Here is a 20,202-nt window from a genome sequence, read left to right as displayed (position 1 = left end):
AGCCAGGCGTGGTAGCAGGCGCCTGTAGTCCCAGCTACTCGGGAGGCTGAGGCAGGAGAATGGTGTGAACCTGGGAGGCGGAGCTTGCAGTGAGCCGAGATAGTGCCACTGCACTCCAGCCTGGGTGACAGAGCGAGATCCCGTCTCAAAAAAAAAATTAACCAACTATTAAAATCAACAAGCAAATCCACAGACTGTGTCCAATTATAAGTATTCAAAATAAAAACTATGAATCTTAATTTTTCAAAGACATGCTGAGATATACATTCACATATACATACCTTACACTGACTCTGAAAATACAGAGCAGTTAGGAACTCTTGGCATGGAAACTATACATCTTAAATTGCTTTAAGAATTAGCATATGCGTAGCCCAAGGGAATAAATTATCTTACCATTAATGGATATAAAAAAGAGTAACCAATTTTCAGAATCTACCTGGAAAACACACACAAAGTATTTTCTCAGGCTCTCTAAGTCACTTCTGGGGCAGAATTCCAATGTTATCTAAGTTAACCTTTGGCACTATCTCATTTCCCTTTGTGCATTCCTCTTTAACCTCTAGCCCAAAGACCTTCACTTTGGATGCCCTTCTCCCTTCATTGGTGAACATCTAAAACTCTTAATGCCACTATGGGAATAATCTTGGGAAATGGGTGGGTGAACTTAAATGATTAATGACTTTTAACTTTTTCTAGATTAGGTACATTTTTAAAGAAAATCCCAAGTACCTAGATCTTGGTTTCTAAATACTTGTGCTCACTGGAGAAATAGTTGGGTCTGGGTAGAGAAAGTACAAGATAAGTCCAGAAAATCTTACTGTGCCAAAAAGCAAGGGAGTGCTCAAATGCTAATGCAGACATGACAAAAGGACATAGGAGGAGATGCTTTAAAGGGGCTCCTGATAGCCAAAAGCGGGGCAGTTTGAACAAAAAAGAAGATGTTGGCCAGGCACAGTAGCACATGCGTATCATCTTAGCACTTTGGGAGGCCAAGGCAGGAGGATCACTTGAAGTCAGGTGTTTCTGAGATCAGCCTGACCAACATAGTAAAACCCCATCTCTACAAAAAAATATGAAAATTAGCCAGGTATGGTGGCACGTGCCTGTAGTCCCAGCTACTTGAGAGACTGAGGTGGGAAAATCTCTTGAACCTGGGAGGCAGAGGTTACAGTGAGCTGAGATCGCACCACTGCACTCCAGTCTGGGCAACACAGTGAGACCTTTTCTCAAAAAAAAAAAATGATGTTGATGAACTATAATACATTGGGTTAAAAAAGAAGCCATAAACCCACAAATATTCATTGAAAAAATAATGGGGGAAACTCTTCTTTATAGAGGATGCCAGCTAATAAATATCAAAGGAAGAGAAGAAGAAAATCCCACTTTGCAACTACCAATGCAATCACTGATTCAGTCAACAATCATTAATAGATGCTAAAACCATTCTAGAAAGGGTTGTTGTAGGACAGAACACTCACGCACAGTCTCAGAATAGCACCCCACAGATTACCTAAGAGAAAAGGCATCTTTACAAATGGAGAGTTCCGGCAGACCAGCTCATCCAAGTGGTGCTCGGCATAATCAATTCCAGGACAACGGAATAGTAGGTATCGCCACAGTCACTATGTAGCATTTTTGCCAAACGTGCTTAATCTGTATCTAATCATAAGGTAACAATCAGACAAAACCAGATTGTGACACATTCTACAAAACAAAGGTATCTTTCAAGACACCAATGCCATGAACCACAAAAAGAAAACAAAAACAGGGTGACTGTTTTAGATTAAAGGAAACTAAAGAGACAAAATTCAATGAATGACTGTTGACTCATCCTGGATTGGGAGGGGGGTATAAAAGACAGTATTAGGATAACAGGTGAAATCTGAACATGTATTCAACTATTATTTATATATCAGATAACATTTATTGGTGATCATCATATTATAGGCTATGTGGGAAAATATCCTTGTGCTTGAGAAATACATGTTGAAGTATTTAGGGCTAAAGGGTCATAGTCTCTACAACTAATTCAGATGGTTCAGCAAACAAGTTTTAAGTGTGTGCATGTAAAGAGACACAGACACAAAAAAACAGAAGAGATGGAGATAAGGCAGATTGGGCAAAATGTTAACACCTTATACAGCAGACTAGTCACAACCTATAAAAACTAGTAACCGTAGTTACTTATGGGCTATACCTACCCTGTATAAAGAGATCATAAAGGAGCTAATGGTTGAAAAGAAACTGACGCACATAGGAATATAGTTCTTCACTGTTAGAGCATTTAGTCCATTTCTTAAAAAAAAAAAAAAAGAAAAGAAAAGAAAAAATCCAATTCTATTTCTTTTCTGAAGCAATTAATGGTTCTCAGCTGGGAGGAAGAACGTTGAGAAGAAAAAAAAAAGAGACTCGTGGAAGAGGATGACAGTGGGTAAAAATTACACAGAAAAGTTCAGTTCTCCTCTACCCAGTCTGAAGAGGAGGTAGGTCTTCAAGGTTTAAAACATTCTGCCTGTGTTTCCCATCCTGGTGAGAAACGCTGTGCAGGTGCGGACATTTCCAACAAACCAGAAAGATTCCCTTTTCCAGATTTACACCGACCAAACACCCTGCCCAGGGAGGGCCAAGGACCTCATTCCTCACCCACCCCTGGCTGAGCCTGCATCAAGGGCAATGTCTGACACACGCATCCCAGGCCTACAGCCTTCAGCAGTCCCTGAAACCTGACATGTCTAAGACAGACATCACCCCAACAAACCCAACCCCTTGTTTCTCCTATCTCTTTTCTTGGTCTATCCAGTCTCAAAATTGCAGCTTCATCTTTTGCTTCTCTTCCCACTGGCCCATTCTTCATACCTTCTCTGCCTCATCAGCATCCTCAAGGCCACACAGGCCACAGGGCCTCACACACTCCAAGTCAAAACACCCTCTCTTTTCTCTGTTATTCCTCAATTTTCCATCTATGGTGCTCAGTTGGCACTTTTTAAATATCTTTGCCACACAGCATTGATTCCACACCCACTGCAAGCCAGTGCTTTGCTATGTTTTCACTTTAAAAAGCACTACAGGTCCCGCACCATGGTTCTTGGCTGTAATCCCAACACTCTAGGAGGCTGAGGTGGGGGGATCCTTTGAGGCCAGGAGTTCTAGGCTGCAATGGGCTACAATTGTGCCACTGCACTCCAGCCTAGGCGACAGGGCAAGACCCTATCTCTCTACATTAAAAAAAAAAATCACTATAATTTTTTTTTTTTTTTTTTTTTAGATGGAGTCTTGCTCTGTCACCAGGCTGGAGTGCAGTGTCGCCATCTCGGCTCACTGCAACTTCCACCTCCCGGGTTCAAGCAATTCTCCTGCCTCAGCCTCCCAAGTAGCTGGGACTTAAGGGGCATGCCACCACGCTCAGCTAATTTTTGGTTTTTGTTTTGTTTTTTGTTTGTTTGTTTGTTTTTGAGATGGAGTCTCGCTCTGTCGCCCAGACTGGAGTGCAGTGGCGCGATCTCGGCTCACTGCAACCTCTGCCTCCTGGGTTCACGCCATTCTCCTGCCTCAGCCTCCCGAATAGCTGGGATTACAGGCACCCACCACTACACTGGGCTAATTTTTTATATTTTTGGTTGAGATGGGGTTTCACCATGTTAGCCAGGATGGTCTCTATCTCCTGACCTCATGATCTGCCCCCCTCGGCCTCCCAAAATGCTGGGATTACAGGCGTGAGCCACTGCGCCTGGCCAAGAAAACACTGTGATTTTACAAAGGTGTTTATATCATTTTATCCCTATTTTACAGAAGAATCGGATGTTCCAACATGTGGAATAATTTGTCAAAGGTCACGGAGCTAAAAAATTAATGTTCAGACCCTTGTCTTTGGGTTCTACCCTAATACCAAGGTGCTCTGTATTATCTAGTTTTAAACACTGTCTCCTGTCCTTTAACCAAGCATAAGGTCTTTGAAGGATGAGACAAATTTTATCATCTTTGTGTTCCCTCCAGAACCTGGTAATACTCATAACTTATGAACTGATTTATCCATCAAGACTCTACCCAGAGACCACCTTTCTTTCTAATTTCCAGCCCCCATCCCTGCAGAAGCAACCACTCCCTCCTCCTTGGCCTCTGTATGTTTCCAATGCAGCACATGCAAGCCGGAATGCAAGGCCTGTGGCTGCCACACGTGCCTGGCACGCAGGAGGCACTTAGTGTTTACTAAGTGAAATGATTACGCATGGCACAGTCGGGTTTCTCAATAAGGTTGTCGTACCCTGTTAAAAAATTTGACCTTAGCCGGGCACGGTGGCTCACGCTTATAATCCCAGCACTTTGGGAGGCCGAGGCGGGTAGATCACAAGGTCAGGAGTTCGAGACCAGCCTGGCCAACACAGTGAAACCCCATCTCTACTAAAAATATAAAAATCAGCTGGGTGTGGTGGCGGGCGCCTGTAATCCCAGCTACTCAGGAGGCTGAGGCAGGAGAATCGCTTGAGCCCCGGAGGCGGAGGTTGCAGTGAGCCGAGATCGCACCACTGCACTCCAGCCTGGGCATCAGAGTAAGACTCTGTCTCAAAAAAAAAAATTGACCTCATTTTTATCCTTATCATGTACTGATGAAAATTATTTTAGGCAAGACTGCCAGAAAATGGAGAAGAGAATACAGGTCTGAGCCCCTTTGCATCCCCTCCACTTTGTGTTCTCTCTACATGCTGCCCTGGGTATAGTATGTTCTAGAGCAGCGGTCCCCAGCCTTTTTGGCACCAGGAACTGGTTTCATGAAAGACAATTTTTCCCCAATAGGGTGAGGGGAGGTTGGAGGGGTTTGGGATGATTCAAATGCATGACGTTTATGGTACACTTTATTTCTATTATTACATTGCAATATATAATGAAATAACTATACAGCTCACTGTAATGTAGAATCAGTGGGAACCCTGAGTTTGTTTTCCTGCAACTAGACAGTCCCATCTGGGGGTGATGGGAGACAGTAACAGATCATCAGGCATTAGATTCTCATAAGGAGTGGGCAACCTAGATCCCTCGCATGCACAGGTCACAAAAGGGCTTGTGCTCCTATGAGAATCTAATGCTGCTGCTGATCTGACAGGAGGCGGAGCTCAGGCAGTAATGCAAGAGATAAGGAGCAGCTGTAAATATAGGTGAAGCTTTCCTCACTCACCTGCCACTCACCTCCTGCTGTGCAGCCCTGTTCCTAACAGACCACGGAATGGTACCACTCCAAAACTTGGGGGTTGGGGACCCCATTTGCAGAACAGTGCTTCCAAATTTTAATGTATATGTAATAGCAATCAATACAAATTATGATTCAGTATGTCTGTGGTGGAGCCTAAGATTCTGCATTTCTATCAAGTTCCCAAGAGATAGCAATGCTGCTGATCCACAGAACATTCTTTGGAGTAGCAAAAAGTTCTAGACAGTTATAGTGAAAGTATGCCCATTTAAAGAGTATATAACATGTAGACTGAAATGACTAGACATAATTTCACAGAATGTTAATGCTAGTTGTCTCCGGGTTTCTTCTTTCTGCTTTTCTATAATTTCCATGTATTGTATAATGACTCTTGCTGATGGAAATAAAAATTTTAAATGCTCTCTATATATATACATGCACAAAAAAACTGCATATTTGGACATTTCCATTCTGCATAGCTCCATCTTTATTTAAGCAACAAATACACTTAAAAGGACTAGCCTTGGGATAGAACAGGTTGGTGAATTTAGCAATTCCCTATATTCTATTTTAACATGCAAATTAACATGAAACAGCAATTACCCTTAACAAGCAGTCGCCATTACAAGTATTGTTTTTCTCAGGTCCTTTCCCTTAAAAGAAAGAAAGAATCCATTCAGTTGGAATACAATAAAAAGCAAACCAAATTAAGGGCAGATAGAAAAAAACAAGCAGGCACTACACTGGAGCTCTTCCAAGTGGGTCAACAGAACCACAGGAAAGTTGAAACAGAGATGGAAATGCTTTTCTCACAGCAGAGGTGGGATGGGCCGAGTTCCGCAGCAAGGTGAAATGAAATAAATTAAAGCATCACTCACTGTGCACCCGCAGGAGAGGTGGAAAAGAAATGATCCTTGGAGGAGCGCCACCTCCAAAGCAGAACGAGGAGAGATCATTAGGAAAAGGCAATTAGAGGGCACATATTTGCAAGAAAACACTCCCAAAGCACCTGACCTCTCTTCAGTGGAGTTCCAATGAATACCAAGTTATATTCCCTCAGGTGTAGAAGATGCAGCCCCAGCTAGTGGGCATTTCACTCCCACTGCAATGCCTGCAACAATTCCAGGGACTTGCTTGGCCACAGGTGTCTGGGATACAGGCAGGGCCAAAAAGAAAGCACCCAACCATCCCATGGCCTATGCAGGGCCCTCCTGGTTATAGCAGGCCTGGCAGCGCCCTGCACACTCTGCGTTCTACTCCCTTCCCGCTTCCAGGTAAGAGTTTCTCATCGGAGGATATGGGTTTTCATACTATGGTTCTGCCCACAGTCCTACCTGATGTTTTTCCTTAAAGAAAAATTGTGAAATTCTGTATGAAATTCCACTAAGGTTGGAACCTAGGGTTCAAAAAACCTCTAAATACAATGAAGCCAAAAATCACTTCTGTGGGTCTACACAGCATTATTAAGAATGTGGTTTCAGGCCGGGCGTGGTGGCTCATGCCTGTAATCCCAGCACTTTGGGAGGCCAAGATGGGTGGATCATGAGGTCAGGAGTTCGAGACCAGCCTGACCAACATGGTGAAACCCCATCTCTACTAAAAATACAAAAATTAGCTGGGTGTGGTGGCACGCACCTGTAATCCCAGCTACTCAGGAGGCTGAGGCAGGAGAATTGCTCGAATCTGGGAGGCGGAGGTTGCAGTGAGCAGAGATTGTGCAACGGCACTCCAACCTGGGCGACAGAGCAAGACTCTGTCTCAAAAAAAAAAAAAAATGTGGTTTCATATCTGTGACGGTTAGACACACCAGACATTCAGCTCAACAGAAAACAACGAGCCACTGTATGTTTATTGAATTCTGTGAGTCCAGGGCTGGGTTATTTAACTCAAGGAAAGCAAGCATATGCTGAGTTTAAAAATGTGATTACCTGAAATTGCAAAACTAGTATCAAAGTCACCAACCTGATGAGAGAAAAAATATCTGAATTTATATGGACTTCCTTATATTTACTTTGAAATTCAGTATTGTTTCTTTTTTGAATTATTTTGGTGTTAGATAGGGATATCTGAGTTGGGGGAAAGCTCCATAATCTTTTCAAAGTTCCAAAGCCTAAAAATATCAATATCATAGCTGGAATTTTAGATTTAAAGAGATGTAAGAGGCATAACAATGCAATACACAATCATGTCATCTGTAAGCAGAGACAATTTGACTAAGCTGTCACTCATCTATTCAACACAGTATTGAAAGTTCTGGCCAGGGCAATCAGGCAAGAGAAAGAAATAAAGAGTATTCAAATAAAAAGAGAGGAAGTCAAATTGTCTCTGTTTGCAGATGACACGATTGTGTATTTAATACAATACACAGCCTTTTTTGCCTGGATTCTGGTTTAAAATTTTGTTAAAACACTAAAGGTCTCGGAAATGAATTTAGAAAATTTGACTATGGACTGATATTAAGTAATATTTGGGGACTATTGTTAATTTTGGTTGGTATGATAATGGGGGTGTACTTTTATAAAGAGGCTTCCTTATTTTTTGGAGATGGATGCTAAAGTATTGAGGGTTAAAATGTCATGACAGGCCGGGTGCAGTGGCTCATGCCTGTAATCCCAGTACTTTGGGAGGCAGAGGTGGGTACATCTCCTGAGGTCAGGAGTTTGAGACCAGCCTGGCCAACATGGTGAATCCTGTCTCTACTAAAAATACAAAAATCAGTGCTCACTTCAACACACATATACTACAACTGCAACGACACAGAGAAGATTAGTATGGCCCCTGCGCAAGGATGACACACAAATTCGTGAAGCGTTCCATATTTTTCTCATGAACATCAATGCAAAAATCCTCAATAAAATACTGGCAAACCCAATCTGGCAGCACATCAAAAAGCTTATCCACCACGATCAAGTTGGCTTCATCCCTGAGAAGCAAGGCTGGTTCAACATACACAAATCAATAAACGTAATCCATCACATAAACAGAACCAATGACAAAAACCACAATTATCTTAATAGATGCAGAAAAGGCGTTCAATAAAATTCAACAGCCCTTCATGCTAAAAATTCAATAAACTAGGTATCGATGGAACGTATTTCAAAATAATAAGAGTTATTTATGACAAACCCACAGCCAATATCATACTGAATGGGTAAAAGCTGGAAGCATTCCCTTTGAAAACTGGCACAAGACAAGGATGCCCTCTCTCACTCGTATTCAACATAGTATTGAAAGTTCTGGCCAGGGCAATCAGGCAAGAGGAAGAAATAAAGAGTATTCAAATAAAAAGGGAAGTCAAATTGTCTCTGTTTATAGATGACATGATTGTGTATTTAGAAAACCCCATCGTCTCAGCCCAAAATCTCCTTAAACTGATAAGCAACTTCGGCAAAGTCTCAGGATACAAAATCAATGTGCAAAAATCACAAGCATTCCTATACACCAATAATAGACGAACAGAGAGCCAAATCATAAGTGAACTCCCATTGACAATTGCTACAAAGAGAATAAAATACCTAGGAATCCAACTTACAAGGGATGTGAAGGACCCCCTCAAGGAGAACTACAAACCACTGCTCAAGGAAATAAGAGAGGACACAAACAAATGGAAAAACATTCCATTCTCACGGATAGGAAGAATCAATATTGTTAAAATGGCCATACTGCCCAAAGTAATTTATAGATTCAATGCTATCCCCATCAAGCTACCATTGACTTTCTTCACAGAATTAGAAAATACTACTTTAAATTTCACATGGAACCAAAAAAGAGCCCGTATACCCAAGACAATCCTAAGCAAAAAGAACAAAGCTGGAGGCATCATGCTACCTGACTTCAAACTATACTACAAGGCTACAGTAACCAAAAGAGCATGGTACTGGTACCAAAACATATATACAGACCAATGGAACAGAACAAAGGCATCAGAAATAATGCCACACATCTACAACCATCTGATCTTTGACAAACCTGACAAAAACAAGCAATGGGGAAAGGATTCCCTATTTAATAAATGGTGCTGGAAAAACTGGCTAGCCATATGCAGAAAACTGAAACTGGACCCCTTCCTTAAAACTTATACAAAAATTAACTCATGATGGATTAAAGACTTAAACGTAGACCTAAAATCATAAAAACCCTAGAAGAAAACCTAGACAATACCATTCAGGACATAGGCATAGACAAAGACTTCATGACTAAAACACCAAAAGCAATGGCAACAAAAACCAAAATTGACAAATGGGATCTAATTAAAACTAAAGAGCTTCTGCACAGCAAGGGAAACTATCATCAGAGTGAACAGGCAACCTACAGAATGGGAGAAAATTTTTGCAATCTATCCATCTGACAAAGGGCTAATATTCAAAATCTAAAAGGAGCTTAAAAAAATTTCCGAGAAAAGACTCATCAAAAAGTGGGCGAAGGATATGAACAGACACTTCTCAAAAGAAAACATTTATGCAGCCAACAAACATATGAAAAAATGCTCATCATCACTGGTCATTAGATAAATGCAAATCAAAACCACAATGAGATACCACCTCATGCCAGTTAGAATGGCGATCATTAACAAGTCAGGAAACAACAGATGCTAGAGAGGATGTGGAGAAATAGGAACACTATTACACTGTTGGTGAGAGTGTAAATTAGTTCAACCATTGTGGAAGACAGTGTGGCGATTCCTCGAGGATCTAGAACCAGAAATACCCTTTGACCCAGCAATCCCATTACTGGGTATATACCAAAAAGATTATAAATCATTGTACTATAAAGACACGTACACACGTATGTTTATTGCAGCACTGTTTACAATAGCAGAGACTTGGAAACAACCCAAATGCCCATCAATGATGGCCTGGATAAAGCAAATGTGGCACATATACACCATGAAATACTATGTAGATATAAAAAAGGATGAGGTCATGTCCTTTGCAGGAACATGGATGAAGCTGGAAACCATCATTCTTAGCAACTAACACAGGAACAGAAAACCAAACACTGCATGTTCTCACTCATGGGTGGGAGTTGAACAATGGGAACACATGGACACAGGGAGGGGAAAATCATACACCGGGGCCCGTCGGTGGGTGGGGGGCCAGGGGAGGGATAGCATTAGGAGAAATACCTAATGTAGATGGCAGGTTGATGGGTGCAGCAAGCCAACATGGCAAGTGTATACCTATGTGGCAAACCTGCACGTTCCACACATGTATCCCAGAACTTAAAGTATAATTTTAAAAAATACAAAAATGAGCTGGGCATGGTGGCGGGTGCCTGTAATCCCAGCTACTCGGGAGGCTGAGGCAGGACAATCACTTGAACCTGGGAGGCAGAGGTTGCAGTGACCCAAGATCGCGTCACTGCTTTCCAACCTGGGCGACAAGAGCAAAACTCTGTCTCAAAAAAATAAAGTCATGCTAGCTATAATTAATTTTTAATGATATGGCAAAAAATAATATATATTGATTTCTATACAGAAAGCAAATAAAAAATGTTAATAATTGTATAAATGAGGGGGGTTATATGGGTGTTCATTGTACTGTTCTTTTTTCTATACTTGAAAACTTTTAGAAAAGCTGAAATATATATCTGTCAAAAGCATTTATGGCCTTACACCTTTCTCTCTCTCATCCTGTTGTCTTGCCAAATTAAATTATAGTCCACTTACATTGGGTGATTTTCTTTCCTCCAAAAGACATTCTCACATGTTCCCACCTCTGTAGCTTTGTGAGATACAGTCTCTCAACCTGGTGTTTTATTCTCCCATCACTGTCCCTCAGGTAAGAACAGACCCATTCTTTTGGGTCCATCACAAATGCTGCCTTCTCTAGGAAAGCTTTCCTAACCCCCCATCCCAACTTTAGGCGATCCCCTCTTTTCTGACTCTCAGTGACACTCTGCAGCTCACATCACAGGTATCATATTCTGTCCTGCATGGTCTTTAAGAAGACATTTACTAAGAGGTTCTCGGGCCGGGTGCGGTGGCTCACGCTTGTAATCCACTTTGGGAGGCCGAGGCAGGCGGATCACGAGGTCAGGAGATCGAGACCACGGTGAAACCCCGTCTCTACTAAAAATACAAAAAAAAAATTAGCCGGGCGTGGTGGCGGGCGCCTGTAGTCCCAGCTACTTGGAGAGGCTGAGGCAGGAGAATGGTGTGAACCTGGGAGGCGGAGCTTGCAGTGAGCCGAGACTGCGCCACTGCACTCCAGCCTGGGCGACAGAGCGAGACTCCGTCTCAAAAAAAAAAAAAAAAAAAGAGTTTCTCATGGATGAGGCCAGAGTCTGGAAACTCTCACATGTGTTCTTTCATTTAATCCCTACCTCAATTAGGTAGGAATTATTATTATTATTATTATTATCATTATTATTGAGATGAAGTCTCACTCTGTCACCCAGGCTGGAGTGCAGTGGCGCAATCTCAGCTCACTGCAACCTCCACCTCCCAGGTTCAAGCAATTCTCCTGCCTCAGCCTCTCGAATAGCTGGGATTACAGGTGCCCACCACCACACCCAGCTAATTTTTTATTTTTAATAGAGATGGGGCTTCACCATCTTGGCCAGGCTGGTCTTCAACTCCCAACCTTGTGATCCACCCGCCTTGGCCTCCCAAAGTGCTCAGATTACAGGCGTGAGGCACCATGCTTGGCCTAGGAATTATTATCATCTTCTTTTCACAGGTGAGAAAACAGGTTGAGAGGCTGGGTGACTTGCTCAAGTCATAGGATTGGTGGATGGTAGGGCCAGGGTTCATTCCTACTCAGCCCCATCTGCTTCCAAATTCCTAAGCGCTAGTGTGGTGTCATTTGCACCATGGCTTGATCCTTCCCTACTCTATTATACCAACTCAAGGGCAGGCAGAGCATCTTATTTCAACAACATCTGTGCAAAGTCACTATGTGTCAGGCAACTGTTCTACATGATGGGATAAAGTGGCAAATGAAAAAGGACAGTATTTGACTCAGGTCAAAACTAAGGAAATCTAGCTGAGGGCAGTGGCTCATACCTGTAATCCCAGCACTTTGAGAAGCTAAGTGGGGAGAGACTCACATGAGCCCTGGAGTTCAAGACCAGCCTGGGCAACACGGAGAAACTGTATCTACAAAAAAAAAAAAAAAAAAAAAATTAGCCAGGAGCAGTGGGCACACCTGTGGTCCCGGCTATTCAGGAGGCTGAGGAAGGAAGATCAATTGAGCCTGGGAGATCAAGGCTGCAGTGAGCCATGATTGTACCACTGCACTCCAGCCTGGGTGATGGAGCAAGTTCCTATCAAAAAAAAAAAAAAAAAACCCTAAGGAAATCTGATCTAATTAGCCACTAGTCGTGGATTTGAATGAGCTGACATGGAGCCAGGCCTTGAAGGGTCTTGAGGAACAGAGTCACTAGTCGTGGATTTGAATGAGTTCTGTGTCTTGACTTCAATTTCTAAGCCTCCGTTTTCGTCATCTATAAAATGGTGATGACACCTTTACCACCCATATCATGGTATTTTTATGAGGCTAAATTACAGCATGCAACAGAAACCGTAAAATAACCAAATGCTGTTAATTATTGTCATTAATATTATCAAATGGCATCTATTAAATATTTATGTGTCTGTGATGCTTGTTATCACATCTGTAGTTTTCCAGGAGTTTGATCTCAAAAAGAGTTACTACCACTGATGGTGATTTATTAGGCCAGCTTCATATAGGAAGGTTTTTACATGTGGTACTTTTTATATGTGCTGAATAAATCTGATAGCCTTTAGTTAATAAAAATGTATCAATATAGCTTAATTATAACAAGCATACCATATTAAGATACAAAAAAAGAGAAAGGGAGGTGAGGGAGTATTGAGATACTCTGTACTATCTGCTCAGTTTTTCTGTAAATCTAAAAATGCTTTAAAAAAAATTAAGACTGGCCGGGCACGGTGGCTCACGCCTGTAATCCTAGCACTTTCCCAGGCTAAAGTAGGAGAAATGCTTAAGCTCAGGAGTTCGAGACCAGCCTCGGCAATACAGTGAAACCCCATCTTTACAAAAATACAAAAATTAGCCAGGCGTTGTAGTGCACACCTGTGGTCCCAGCTACTCAGGAGGAAGGGGCAGGAAGATGGTTTGAGCCCTGGAGGTGGAGGCTGTGGCGAACGGAGATCATGTCACTGCACTCCAGCCTGGGTGACAGAGTGAGGCCTGTCTCAAAAATAATTGGTTTTTTTTTTAAGAGCATGAACATGAGGTCAGTTTTCTTGATTGGCTTATAAACTACCTCTTAAACTAATTCCAAAGAAGTGTAGTCCTGTTGTCTTTAACAAAGAAGGTGGCACTGAAACATGTGAATGGGGCCGACTGGGGGAATAAGTTTGAACTCGGATCTCTAGCTAAATGTGCGGCACGTGTTTTTTAAACTTAATCTCATGCATTTATATTCCTCCTTTTATATACTAACATGTTTCAGGCTCCAAGTTCTCCAGCTTAATTCACTACGTTTTAATTAACATACCCAGGAAGGAATTTACCACACCTCCTACTCCTCTAACAAGTAAAGTAAGTCCCAGAAAGGCTCTGGGAAGTTCCATTAAAAAAAAAAAAAAAAAGATTGGCAATTTTTTTTTGCTTAAAAATCGCAGTCCCAATTCCCAAGTTCTATAGACAATCTTAAACCCAGAACTTCAAGCGTCTGTCTGTACATTAACATGCTCCACCATACTATATCCGATTCCTGCCTAAAGAAGGGAGTTCAGCCTTTCACATACCCTGTCCAGAGACTCCTCTCAACTGTAACAACAGACTCCACACTGCATTTGTGAGATTTGCACATATAAAAAGTCTACCACATATAAAAACCTTCCTATGTGGAGCTGGCCTAAGAAATCACCGTCAGTGGCAGCAACTGAGTTTTTTAGATCAAACTCCTGGAAAACTACACATGTGATAACAAGCATCACAAATACATAAATATTTAACAGATGCTATTTGAATATTCATGACAATAATAAGTAACAGCATTCGGGTATTTTATGGTTTGTGTTCCATGCTGTAATTTAGCCTCATAAAAATACCGTGATACGAGTGGTAAAGATGTCATCACCATTAAATAGATGAGGAAAACGGAGGCTTACGAATTGAAGTCAAGACACAGAACTCATTCAAATCCACGACTAGTGACTCTGTTCCTCAGGATCCTTCAAGGCCTGGCTCCATGCCAGCTGTGTTTTCACTCTCTCCAGCTAGAAAGACAGGATCCCTCTCATTTTTTAATAATTTTCCACAGTCCTCCTGTCATCCGTGGAGGTTCTCTCTTTCTCTGCAGGCCACCTATCTGTTCATGCCTCCAATCTCCTGAGCAGAATTATATAAACCGACTCAGGCCTAGGACCTGGCTCACTCACCCAGGTCCCGCTGTGTTAACAAAGTGCTTCGCACGCAGTGGAAGCTCCTCAACCCCAAAGGCCCCACAACCACATGACTGATCCTGTGCTACAAAACTGACACATGAGCAAAAGCCAAGAAATAAAAACAGACTTCGTTCCAGTGCTTCAAAACTTATGGGAAATTCAAGGTGACTTATTTTCCTTGACCTTAAAATAATGTTTAAGTTTTATAACATGGCTGATAATCATAAACGGAAAAGGGAGTTTTCTTTCCCCCTGGGGCCCTCAGCCAGCCCTCCAATTTTGGGCCAAGATTGTTGAGAAAATGTGCCACGATACTTGATTTCTGGCCAGATTCCAGAAAAAGTAGGGGAGAAAAATGAGTTTTACCATCCGTACAGCTTGGGCTGCTTTCACAGGCACCACGCTCTTGCAAAATAAGGCCTAAAATTGACTTCTGCATATTTCTCTTTGCCAAGTTGACCATTTTGTTATTAGAACCTTTGATTCTCAGAACCTAAATCAAGTGAAAAGTCAAATATTTTTAAAAGATCAAATTATTTAAAAACTTCAGCTCTGCCTCAGTACAAAATATAAAGCTCCTGGCATTATATACACAGATAGTGACTAATTCAGGGTGTTAACTTCTTGTACCTGAAAGAAAATGGAAGGCTTCCAAAGTACCGGGATATCACAGAAGCTGCTGAAAAGAAGCAGTTCACTGAATGGTACTTCTGTGTCTTCACAGTTTTAACATGCTCAACGGTGGAAAACGAAAACTGTTTGAAGTGGCTAAAATTCAATGCTTGCTTCGTTTTTAACCAGAATAACCAAAACTGAATATAGTTCCCCAAGATTTTTAATGTCCTGCTTACTGTATTTTTCCTTCTGCAGCCAATTAGAAATGATACTTTAAAAAAATAAAATGTTTAACTCTAGCATCAGTAACATATGTGCTTTGAGTTTTTATCAGGAATGGAAAATGGAATGCGTAGAGCTATCCACATCTTCCTTGTCTTGCAAATATTATAGCATCAAACACCACAGAAATAATGAGAAATGTCCTCAAATTTCACAGTTAATAAACAGTTCCTCTCTCCTGGTCAGAAAAGCAACGGAAGAATACCAGAGGGTACTTGGGAGCGTGTGTGTGTACACGCTGATGCGTGCACATCTGTGGTGTGGCTGCGGGTGGGAGTGAGGGAAAGCGACAGAGTTGGGATGCAGCTAAGACTCCTGAGGTGTCCCCTAGGATGGAAATCCTCCACCTGCCCTCTACTCTGCCACCGTGTTGTGTGTTCTGGGAAGCTGACCCATGTAACAACAGGCTGTCTTGCCCACTGGCTCCCATTTTGGTTCAGCCAAATCCTTTCCTGCCAGATTCCCTGGGTCTTGTCAGGTGGCTCTCTATATAGGGTCCCCTGGAAACTGCTTCCTCCCTCACCCCTCAGGCCTAGGAGTGGGAGGAGCTTGGCAATTACTAGCCCCAGGATGCAGCCACTTCTTTGTGGCTCCTATATACCCTGTCCCCAATATATTTTATGGCAACATTTTTAATATATGGCTTCCTGTTTTGGTTGTGTGTGTGTGTGTGTGTGTGTGTGTGTGTGTGTGTCTGAAACAGGGTCTCACACTGTCGCCAAAGCTGGAGTGCAGTGGCCCCATCTTGGCTCACTGTAGTCTCGACAAGTACAATGACACTTGAGGACAGTACAAGTATCTTCACTGTTCTGACTGAGGTCTGTACAATAATTTTCCTCCACATTAGAAGCTGACTTTTTTTGAAAATAATTAAGTTTTTATATAATTTAATGAAACAATTTGGTCTCCCTATCTTCTTCCTCTCTGTTCTTCAATCCATTCTAAACAACACTAGCAGATTAATTGTCCTGAAGCACCTAGGTAGGAGTGGCATTTCCCTCCACACTAGAGTCCATTGTCTTCCCATTACCTACCATATGCCACCTGTTTTCTTATGGGACCTGGCCTGATATGGATACCTGAAGCTTTGAACACTCCCCTAAGAAGATACTGGCCTGTAATTACTATTGTTTTGATCCTACTTTTATGACACTCTTAAAGCTAACTGTTGTGGCTGGTGAACTGAAAGGTTTTTCTTTTAATCCACAAAATGCCATTATCTGCAATAAATCACAAGGCAGAGGATATATCTTGTAATTTCAGTGATTTTTTTAAAAAACATTACCAGATCAAGTCAGTTCTTTGCTCAAAGCCTTTTCGTCTCTCCCAGAATTAAAAATGTTTTAAGTCCTTATTCTGCCCTGCTGTGCCATGCCCTCTGAATCCTGTCCCTCGCCCCACCAGTATTTTTCTGTCTTCACCTCTGCCCTGGCCTCCAGGACAGCATTCCCATTCTTCAAACACACCGCACTGGCTCCACCTGGGGGCCTATGCCCCTGCAGTTCCCTCCACCTGGAATGCCACCTCCTGAGTCTTCATGTCACGAATTCCTACTCATCTGATTCTTGTGGCCAAAAGCCTTGGCCCAGCACCACATCTCCAGCAGCCCTCTCTTGCCCCAGCTCTCTCTCTCTCTCTCACCCTTTGTCTTTTCTTCCTGGTGCTTCTTCCCCCAGTTTATATTTATGTGCTTATGATCCATCTCCTCCCATGAGAATGTAGAGTCCCCAAGGAGGGACTTTGTTAGGCTCACCATTCATCATCACTGCCTGGAACAGTGGCAAGCAGACAGCCGGCACTCACTAAATATTTGTTGAATAAATGAATGATTCGGTCGGTCAGAGAGGGAAAAGAAAGAACAGCTGGTCCACTTTCTTAATGGTTGTGGCTCAATTTCCAGTGACCAAGGAGATGCTCAGTGGTTATCTTTTGCAGATTACATTGAAGGGATTCTGTTTCCATTAAAAGATGAGCTTATGGGATAACCTGCCATCCAACATGAGGATATTCCACCCTGCATATCAAAACCAGCACACCGCACAGTAAACAATCAAAAATATGATCAAATGTAAATTCAGAGGCTGAGTGTGGTGGGCTCACGCCTGTAATCCCAGCACTTTGGGAGGCCAAGGCGGGTGGATCACTTGAGGTCAGGAGTTTGTGACCAGCCTGGTCAACATGGCGAAACCCCATCTCTATTAAAAATACAAAAATTAACTGGGTATGGTGGCGTGCGCCTGCAGTACCAGCTACTCCGGAGGCTGAGGCAGTAGAATTGCTTGAAGTTGGGAGGTGGAGGTTGCAGTGAGCCGAGATGGCGCCAGTGCACTCCAGCCTGGGCGACAGCAAGACTCTGTCTCACAAAAAAAAAACAAAAAAAACAAAAAAAACAAAAAAAAACACACACAAGTAAATTTAAACGATTGCTTAAACTAGCAGGGAAGGACAGAGACATCTGTAAAGGACCAGACAGTAAATAACTGAACACTGTGTGGACTAGAGTCTCTGTGACAATACTCAACTCTGCTGCTGTACCATTAAAGTTGCTTTTCATGGCCATCCAGAAAGATGTGCTGCCTCAGCAGGAAGAAGCTTGCCCACAGAGCTTTGATATACAGTGTGGAATATCCTCATACATGGATGAACACAGCCGTGTTCCAATAAAACTTTATTATAAACAATGAAATATAAATTTCTATAATTTTCAGCTGTCACAAAATTCTTCTACCTTTGACTTTTCTTCAGGCTTTTATTTTATTTTATCTTATCTTATCTTATTTATTTTATTTTTTGAGACGGAGTCTCACTCTGTTGCCCAGGCTGGAGTGCAGTGGCGCGATCTCCGGCTCACTGCAAGCTCCGCCTCCGGCGTTCACACCATTCTCCTGCCTCAGCCTCCTGAGTAGCTGGGACTACAGGTGCCCATCACCATGCCCGGCTAATTTTTTGTATTTTTAGTAGAGATGGGGTTTCACCGTGTTAGCCAGGATGGTCGATCTCTTGACCTCGTGATCCGCCCGCCTCACCCTCCCAAAGTGCCAGGATTACAGGCGTGAGCCACCGCGCCCGGCCTCTTCAAGCATTTAAAAATGTAAAAACCATTCTAGGCTCATGGGCCATCTAAAAAAAACAGGTGGCAAGCTGGATTTGGCCTCCAAGCTGTAGTTTGCTGATCTCTGGTTTAAATCATTTCTCAAGCTGGCTATTTTTGTCTTGATAAAATACATTCTACCTCATGAATCTGTTGGATATTCTACAACTAATTAAACATGGAATAAATGCATTTGTTATAATTGGCTTGAAAAATAGTTTATTTGGGTAAATAAACATCACTAAATCACTCTTCTAAAACTATCTTTCCACCCAGATTTTGGTCATCTTCTCACACAAGCTCTGTTAGCATCTCTTTCCTCACCTAAGTACCTTCAATCTGCCATCCTAGTGAAGAAATTCCATCGTACTCTTTCTTCCTTTTCAGAAATGGGAATTACAATGAAAACTTTGGGATAGGGAGAAAAGGGTGGCTTCCCAAGCTTTGGGGCAAGGCAAATTCCAGGATAATGTTTTATGACTAAGGGTACAATGCGTTGCCTACACTTTCCTTTTAAGTACTTTCAAACACACCCTGTTGTGTGGGCCCTGGAATGAGAACTATTTTGATTGCAGGTGCTGCTGGAATTCAGGGTCATCTGTCCCCACAAGCTATAAAATTTGCTGAAAAAGCCAGGTTGCATGATGGCATAGCCAAAAGCATGTTGTTTCATAACTTAAAGCACAAGATTTTAAATTTCACTCAATTATAATAGTCTCATTCCTCTTACATAATAGCAATATGTGAAGATATGGAATTTGAAGAAGCACTTTTCATGGTATTACTCAGAAGAGTCGGCCACACATAATGAAGAGATGTGATTAACATCAAACACATCTATGTGGCCCTAGATACACAATAGAGAATGAGAATACTTCACTTTAGGTCTCCAGGTATTTTAAATATCCTGAGGTTGGGTGTCCCAGCAACCCAATCAAGAAGGAATTCAAGAAGATAGTTCTCAATATTTATGCCTCTCATTTTCTTCAAACCTAGGATACATGGAAAAAAAACAAAATTTACTATAACCTAATCAATCACAGACTCCACTTGCCCTACCCATTTTGAAAACAGATCTATTGGAATGTGAAATAAAATTTTTTTAAGTTCTTTGGACGACCTCTAAGTGCTCTGCCACTTGGAAAATTTCCAAGTAAATCAAATTCAAATAAATAGGCCAGAGGAAGCCAATGGCTTTCCAACTCCTACTGTAAGTAACATACACCCTACACATTTACTGTGAAAACCAGGGATTAAATTAAGCTTCACTTAAATTCCAAGCTGCCGGAGACAGTCTTTTGAGAAAGCAGCCTTGGCTTGAAACCCTGGCATCCCATGCACATGGTCCAATTCACACCAAAGACAGCCATCCACAAAGCTGTCCTGCCTCAGCAAGAATCTCATCTAGTCAGCTGAGCTTGGGACTATCCACATAAATGAAACCCGAGGACTCCAATCACAGAAAGTTGTAAGATAAGCACCTCAGCTTCATCTCACACCTTTAATTGGAGTTTTGGAAGGAAATAAAAATGCTGACAAGGTATGCAGCTTCCAACAAAAATGATCAGAAAGGCCAGGCACAGTGGTTCACAGCTGTAATCCCAGCGCTGTGGGAGGTGGAGACCAGGGGAATGCTTGAATCCAGGA

The 20,202-nt window shown here is 42.1% G+C and overlaps 1 protein-coding gene and 1 non-coding gene across 10 annotated transcripts in view; one reads left to right on the top strand and one right to left on the bottom strand.

The window, feature by feature from the left end:
* APBB2 (amyloid beta precursor protein binding family B member 2) overlaps window positions 1-20,202 on the bottom strand; it is a 408,726-nt gene that overhangs the window by 298,412 nt on the left and 90,112 nt on the right. The gene's annotated exons all lie outside the window — the stretch shown is intronic.
* LOC115831988 lies at window positions 7,903-8,008 on the top strand. The gene has a single exon (XR_004027464.1). It is a non-coding gene; the product is annotated as a U6 spliceosomal RNA (small nuclear RNA).

This window comes from Nomascus leucogenys, chromosome 20 (genome assembly GCF_006542625.1).
Source record: "Nomascus leucogenys isolate Asia chromosome 20, Asia_NLE_v1, whole genome shotgun sequence".
Taxonomy (NCBI): Eukaryota; Metazoa; Chordata; class Mammalia; order Primates; family Hylobatidae; genus Nomascus; species Nomascus leucogenys.
This window is presented reverse-complemented; position numbering and strand designations above follow the sequence as displayed.